This window comes from Panthera uncia, chromosome F1 (assembly GCF_023721935.1).
Source record: "Panthera uncia isolate 11264 chromosome F1, Puncia_PCG_1.0, whole genome shotgun sequence".
NCBI classification, from domain to species: domain Eukaryota; kingdom Metazoa; phylum Chordata; class Mammalia; order Carnivora; family Felidae; genus Panthera; species Panthera uncia.
Window position 1 is genome coordinate 12,912,743 of NC_064813.1, and position 7,805 is coordinate 12,920,547.

The 7,805-nt window shown below is 41.3% G+C and overlaps 1 non-coding gene across 1 annotated transcript; it reads right to left on the minus strand.

The window, feature by feature from the left end:
- Window positions 1-329: 329 nt before the first annotated feature.
- Window positions 330-414, minus strand: TRNAR-UCG (transfer RNA arginine (anticodon UCG)). The gene has a single exon. It is a non-coding gene; the product is annotated as a tRNA-Arg (tRNA).
- Between the last annotated feature and the right edge of the window lie 7,391 nt (window positions 415-7,805).

Sequence of the window (7,805 nt, forward strand, 5' to 3'; positions counted from 1 at the left end):
CTCTGAAGCTGAACTGAGATGGTTGCTTAAGGAAACAGGAGTAACATGGACCCCACAATATACACTGTGTTCCTTGTTCACACTGCCCTCCCTCCCACTCTTTTCCAGCAAATTGAGGACTCACTAGAAATGGCATCTGTGCAGAAAGAAACTTGCATGGGATCCAGGCGTATATAAAGCAATGATTTTATTTTATTTATTTTTTTAATTTTTTTTAACGTTTATTTATTTTTGAGACAGAGAGAGACAGAGCATGAACGGGGGAGGGGCAGAGAGAGAGGGAGACACAGAATCGGAAGCAGGCTCCAGGCTCCGAGCCATCAGCCCAGAGCCCGACGCGGGGCTCGAACCCACGGACCGCGAGATCGTGACCTGAGCCGAAGTCAGACGCTCAACCGACTGAGCCACCCAGGCGCCCCTATTTTATTTTTTTTAAAAGAAAGGAAAGTAAGCAAGAAGCATGTCAAGTACGCACGTCATGAAATTATAATTACTCTCACATACATCGTGATCCTTTGAAAGTTTAAAAATTAAAAAAAAAAAAAAGATACCAATAGGTGAAACAAGAGTTCAAAGAAGGATAATCTACCCAAAGGAGTGAAGAGTAGATTGGCAGAGCTCTGGAAAGACATAAAAGAGAAAAATAATATCACTTCAAATATTTGCATCATTTGGGGCTGTGAAAATTTGTTTCAAAACTCGGGGCAGACTTGAGGAGATTTCAGTAAATACCATGGGGTGGGGGGGAAGTGAAGACTGGAAACCATTTACAGAGAAGAAAACCTGACAAAAAAATGAATGAATGAAAAGTTGCAGACCTATAATAAATTTTTAGGAATCAATTTGTCCCCAGAAAGCAGAAGCTGAGACCAGCTCTGTATGCAGGTAGTTATTTGAGGAAATAGTTGCAGGCAACAGGAGAAGACAGGGGAAGAATAAAGGAGGGAAGGAAGACAAGCCAGTGTGGGTTTTCTGAAGTCAGGCACTACTGTGGAACACTCAGAACCACTGAAGGGGATGTGCACTCAGGGTAGAAGGAGCGGCATTAATGCACCATAGCCTGCCCTCCCCCATCAAGGTCATCTCCACTGAATGTTAACCCCACACACTTCCAGGATTACACATGTAACAGGTGTGGAGAGAATCCCCACGGGAATCCCGAATCTCTACCTCAGAGAAGCCCTCGGCACAAAAGGATGGATTTGGGTGCTGTCAGATGCAAGATTCTGCCAGGTCTCGTCTTACCAAGTTGGTTACTGTAGAAAAGTCTGGAAAAGACCAATGGTTGGAAAAGATGTAGGAGGGGGGAGCAAGATGTGTCGGACTTGGAGGTCAAACCGTGTCTTAGGAAAAAGAGACAAGGGCAGGAACTTGGAAACACGCTTAGTGAAGTAACTGAACTTGAAGAAAAATGAAAGAACGTCAGATCATCCAGGCAAGAAGCAAAACAGACATTAAAATCACTCATAAAAGGGGAAGAAATGGCACTGGTGTCAGACCTGACGTTGTAGCGGTCAATACCAGAAGACAGAGGAACGAGGTCTATAAAACCCGCAGGTAGGCAAAAATGAAAACAAAGACTTTCATTGCTAGACAAAGATCGTCCAGGTACAAATGCAAGAGACACATGCTTTCATGCTTACAGGAACTCAGAGCACCTCAGCAAAGGACAGGTCATGATGATACAAGGACTGGTAGAAATTAGAGACTTGATTTAAACACGGAGCATAGAATTAAATAACTATGACATTGAAGTCGAATAATAAGATTCAAAGGGCTTACATTTTGACATTGTAAAAATAACATAATTCGCACACACCTCGGGTGAATTATTTTCCTCACATGCCACAGTAGAGAATCATTACATACTGTCTGGCATTAAATAGCACATTTTTCCAGTGTAGAATTCCAACTGACTAATGCTTCTCAGAACACTGTGCCTCTCAGTATAGGGGGTATGTTGAAGCATTAATAATAACTCTTGTGGAAAAACGATTACCTGAAGTCCATCGTTCTTTCAGCTTCACCATGATTTCTTTATCTTCTGTTATATTCATATAAAAGTAAATCCAATACCAGAGTCTATGGTGCACAAGAAAGAAGACTAAGCTCGTGCATTTGCGAGACGATGACCTTGCTAGTTTGGCACAGTTAAACTCTCTGGGCAGAGCCGGTCGTTAACCCCCCTCCCACACACTATCTCTTCCAGTAAGGATCCTACTTCCTTCCTGACTCGTGCTGTCTGTGATGGAGAGGGATTTGGAAAGGATTTGTTCTTCACTAAATGGTTTATGTTTGCTTTGAACCAATTGTTCTGGCTATTTGGGGAAAACTATCCGCAGTAGTTTGGAGGGAAAAGAAAGAACACAAATAGCCATTTATAAAGAAGGCAGCCCACGTTTGGATTCTTGATCCTGTGTTTACATTTTTCTCAGAATTTGTGGCAACAAATGTGGATCAGACACTCTCTGATGGGAGAACAAGAGTTTGAAACATTGGGAAATTTGGCATCTTTTGTGGTTCCATACAAATTTTAGGGTTGTTTGTTCTAGCTCCGTGAAAAATGCTGTTGGTATTTTGATAGGGATTGCACTGAATGTGTGCATTGCTTTGGAGAGTATAGACATTTTAATAATGTTTGTTTTTCCAATCCATGAGCATGGAATGTCTTTCCATTCCTTTGTGTCGTCTGCAATTTCTTTCATCAGTGTTTTAAAGGTTTCAGAGTACAGGTCTTTTTTCCTCTTTGGTTAGATGTACTCCTAGGCACCTTACTATTTTTGGTGCAATTGTAAATGGAATTGTACTCTTAATTTCTCTTTCTGCTGCTTCGTTATTAGTGTCTAGCAATGCAATAGATTTCTGCACGTTGAGTTTGAAACATGAGGGACAGAAGAAGAAAAAAGGAAAAAGTAACCCTGAATACGGGGTTGTAAAGGCCAAATAAAAGGGAGTGAGTACTCAGCACAGCCCAAAGCTCCCTACGGGAGAGACAACAAGCAAGGAGCAAGATACTCAGCTAGCCACTGTGGTCCCGCACATGTCCTTGCTTCCGTAGGCACACGTGCTGTGGTTCAGAAGTTTGGGAAACGGTTCTCTCAGACCCCTCAGCAGCCTTTGCTGGCCCTGGTGCTACCAGAGCTTCCTAACAACTTCGACTCGATGAGGACTGCCCTGGAAATACTGGTTTTGAGTGTAGACTATTGAGTAAAAAACATTTTGAAGACAAAAATGATTTCCATTAACGCGCAAATATATACTTGTATAAATCCTTGGATACATCTTCCTTTATGTATCCATAACTTTGTCTATAACTTGAGTTCCCTTCTACAAACTATCTGAGATAAGAACAGAGAAATCATGAATTGAGCATTCATCTGGGGCTGAAATAACATCCAGAGAGACACAGACATAAATAAATAATTGGCATGAAATATTAACTGTAAACCATCAACCAAACTTCTCTGGGCACATCCTTTTGTTTAATTCAGACTTTTAGAACCATGGAATGTTTCATATACCTCCCAAATAAATAAGTAGTTAGATGGACCGAGGTGTGGGGGTAATGTAATACAAACAGTAACTAATGAGCCTAAATATATAAAAATGAATAACTGAATAACCAAACCACAGGGAAGACAACAACTAGCCTAAGTAACTTTGGAAGACAGTATTTGACTATGTACAGTATTATGTACTGTAAGAGTAAATCCCCCCACCCGACCAAATGTAACACATGTCGTACTCTAGTTAATAAACTTGTTTCGCACAGGAGTACGGGTTACGAGTTCTGAAACCACATTTGGTGTTTTCTAGGACTGAGCAAATAGAAAAATATACTGCAGAAAATGAAAGCCAGATTTATCCCTGTCAGAAAAAGAGAGAAGTCTAGATAATGAAGCCTGTGGTGTTGAATTCGAATCAGAGATATCAGTACGATCTCATGGCCTTTCGCAGGTGATGGATGATTGACAGGTAGATGGAGACAGATGACAGACATGTGCATGTGTACATATGGGCATACATGTATTTCCTAGTTTTTTCTGCTCTTTCTAGAAGCAATGGCAGTAGAATCTGAGCGTAACTAGCATCGGGTTTTGGTTTCTAAATACTACCATCCAATAAAAGGAACCAGGGTTCATTGGAGAAATGGTTAATTCCAGGGCTGGGCCAAGGAAAATACAGAAATAGCCTGGAATATTCTGTGGTGCCAGGAATTAAGGAAATGCTCAAAAGTGATGGAGGGACATTGAAAAGATATAGGAGCTGACTTGAAAGAACTCCCAAGGCTAAATAGAGACAATTTAAAGGGAAAGAAAGAAGGACAGAGGGAGGGAAGCAGGGAGAGAGAGGAGAGAAGAGAAGGGAAGGGAACGGAAGGGAGGGAAGGAGAGAAAAAGAGGGAAAGACAAAAAGCAAGCAAGGAGGTTACAGAAAATTACCATTTGTCAAGTACCACCATTATTTCTGTTGCAGGCAAAAACGATCCTGAATATTAAAGTCAGTAGACAGAAGTATGACACAAGATACTTGCATTTTCTCAAAAAATCTCCCACAAGAGACTTATTAATTTCAAAGAGAAAAGTAGTGACTTAGTATAGAAACTTGGAAGTCACCACCTTCATCAAAGTCAGCATCAGCAGCAATGAGACATTTCTGCATAATCTACCTCTTATTATGATGCACCGAGAAGGGGGCAAAATCCCTCCCGTGGAATCCTTGCCAAAAATGAGCATCCCGAATTAATCACAAGAAAGCATCAGACAAACCACATGGAAGAGCTCATTGAAAGTTTCAAGGTCATGAAATGCAAAGAAAGGCTAAGGAACAGTCCCAGACTGGATGAGGCTGAGGCAACGTGACCGGTAAATAGTTCCTGGACCAAAAAAAAAAAAAAAAGACAATAGTGGGACAACCAGTGAAATCTGAATAAGGTCTATCTGTAGGTTCATTAGTAGTATTGTATCAGGATTGTTGTTTTGTTTCGTTTCCTTTGTTTTTGTTTTGATCATTGTACCGTGGGGAAAACTGTGGAAAGGGTAGACCAAAGTTCTTGCGCTGGTTTGCAATTTTTCATGAATCTAACATTATTTCAAAAGGACAAGTTAAAAAATAATTCTAATTAAAAGAAAAATCAATTCAAGCTGAAGTCTCAGAATACAGAGAAATGGACAGGGAGATTCCAGTTTCAGCTGGAAAAGAATTGAAACTCCACCAATATCTAAACCTCCAACAATCCTTCATTCATCAGTGCTACATCCGTATGCTGGAATATAAACTTGAGGCAAGCCACCCTCAGATGGAATAGCTTTTCCTGCGCCTTCTTTTCTTTATGTAGCTTTATACCCTTCAGAGCTCAGCCATTTTTTTTTTTGGCATATGCGATGTTGCCTTTAACTCTGTGACAGTGTCCTCATTGGCTGCCATTTGAGCTTGTTACCTTGTTCGTTGATGCCTACAATTACAGCTTCATTCCTTTGACTTAAGACTATTTATTCTTATTAAATCAAAAGCAAACCTCCTTGGATATAATTTAAACACACACACACACACACACACACTGTGCCCTAATGGTAATTTATATCTCATTGCAAAGGAATTTATTAAACAATCATCATCATCATTTTTTTTTTAAAAATTTTCATGTTTTTAAATTTATTTTTGAGACAGAGAGAGACAGAGCGTGAGCAGGGGAGGGGCAGAGAGAGAGCAAGACACAGAATCTGAAGCTGGGTCCAGGCTTCGAGCTGTCAGCATAGAGCCCGACGCGGGGCTTGAACTCGCAAACCACGAGATCATGACCTGAACCGAAGTCGGACGCTTAACCGACTGAGCCACCCAGGCTCCCCATCATTTTTTTTTTTAGAAAGGGGAGGGCAAGAAGACCCCTAGGGGCTTATGTGCCTGCTGGGGAGGGTAGATAATGAAGAAGGAGAAAGAAGAATCAGGGCCCTTCAGGGAGAATATTTTCTTCTACAATAGTAGCTCTCAAACTGAATCTCAACAGAGTATTGGGAAAAAGTCTTCAGCTCCTAAAATAGTGGCTCTGTTCTCACATTTTCTCACTGAAAAAAAAAGAGTGAATAGAATGTCTTCTTTTTTAACTTTGCCTTGAGCTTTTGCTCTCTTGGAAAAACAGAAAGTGCTTGTAAACAACCAGGGGTGCTTAACATAATCCCTTGCTTTTCTGTGCTTTTCTGTGCAGTGTAATGTGGCTATGACTTCACCTTGCTTATACAGAACAGCGACGTGTTTTCTGCTAGTAAAAACTGTTCGTGTATATTTGGTGCAATGAGACAGATCAGTGTTCCCTGGTACTTTCTTTACAGGGAACATCATGACCTCTAGGTATTTTCTGGAACCAGTTTGAGGATAACCACCCTACTTAAGAATCTAACCGATAGTGGGGTGTGAGTTGGCATCACATTCCCCTCTTCCACCAGCAAAGAGGTGTTGCTAAGCCCTTACCCGAGAATATTGCAAAACACGAAGCCAGGGACACCTTGGGGACTCACTGCGCTGATGCAAACTTGCACCCAGGATTTTTCCATCAGCAGTAAGCTTGTGTCTTCTTACTAGATGAGGCTGCACCAAAGCTTCATGCGAACGCTGTCCTTCCTCATCCTACTTTATGTTTATCTGATATAGAGACCAGCCTTTGCCTGCTGCCATTTTTCATTTGGGAAGTTATTTATTTATGGCAATGTCTTTAAGTCTGAGTTTGTTGCTATGGGCTGGGTGTTTAGTAAAGATCTTTTGTTCTTGTTGCCTTTGCTGAATTAGAGGCCTATTACACTGTATAGACCTTCTGAGTAATCACAGCTGCTATAAAAACATAAAAATTTTCAAAAGCAAAAATTAGAAATTGTTAAGTTTCATGGGTGTTGAGCTTGACACATTCCTGGTAGGCTACTAAAGTATGAGGCCAGACTCGTGGATGGCCCAACTGTGAGACATCCGCATGCAGGAAAGAATAGAGAGGCCTGAGGCTTCGTGACCTCAGGGCTGGAAGGTAAGCGCACGGTCATAGAAGAGGGGGACACATTCCTGATTGGGTCCTGATAGCTCCCTTGTGCCCTAGAAAACAGCTCATGGCTCGTAGGACCCGAGTTATACAAGGCTGCCTGACCTCAGGCCATAGAAAGGCAAGGTGGTGTGGGATGGTGATAGATACACTGTACCCCAGGAAGCCCACATTCTGGTCCCATGTCTGGTACAATCTGCCTTAAGACCTCTGACAGATCCCACAATCTCTCCGGGCCTCACTTTCTTTACTTGAACAATAAGGAATTTGAGCTAGGTGACTGCAAGTGTCCCCTCCGGCCCTAAAATTCTGGAATACTACTTTGTGATTTTTTGACCAGATGCCTTTCATGTCTTATGTAAACCTAATTTCGTGAGGATTAAAAATAGAATTATTGCCAATTAATTAAGTTGTAGTGAAATGTTTAGAGAGAAGATAAAACGAATTTCTTCTCCTGGGAAATTCTCACCCACTGTTTGAAATATATGCCACAGAAGGAAAATAGAAATTGGCCATAGAACATTGAGTCTTTTCTTAGAGATCATTTATAGGTTTTTTACAAGAAATACAGTGTGGATGAAGATAATTTTGGGGTGCTGCTTCTGTGTCGTAATCAGGTCCAACCTCCAGGTGGCGACCAACGTCACCCTCCTGTAGATCGCTTTCCTCGGATTTAAAATCGATTCCCAAGCCCCCACTACACATTATCTATTTATCTGTGCACAGGCATTGACGTCAAAAGACCTTGGTCAAATGCACACAATTTACTTTCCCACATGAA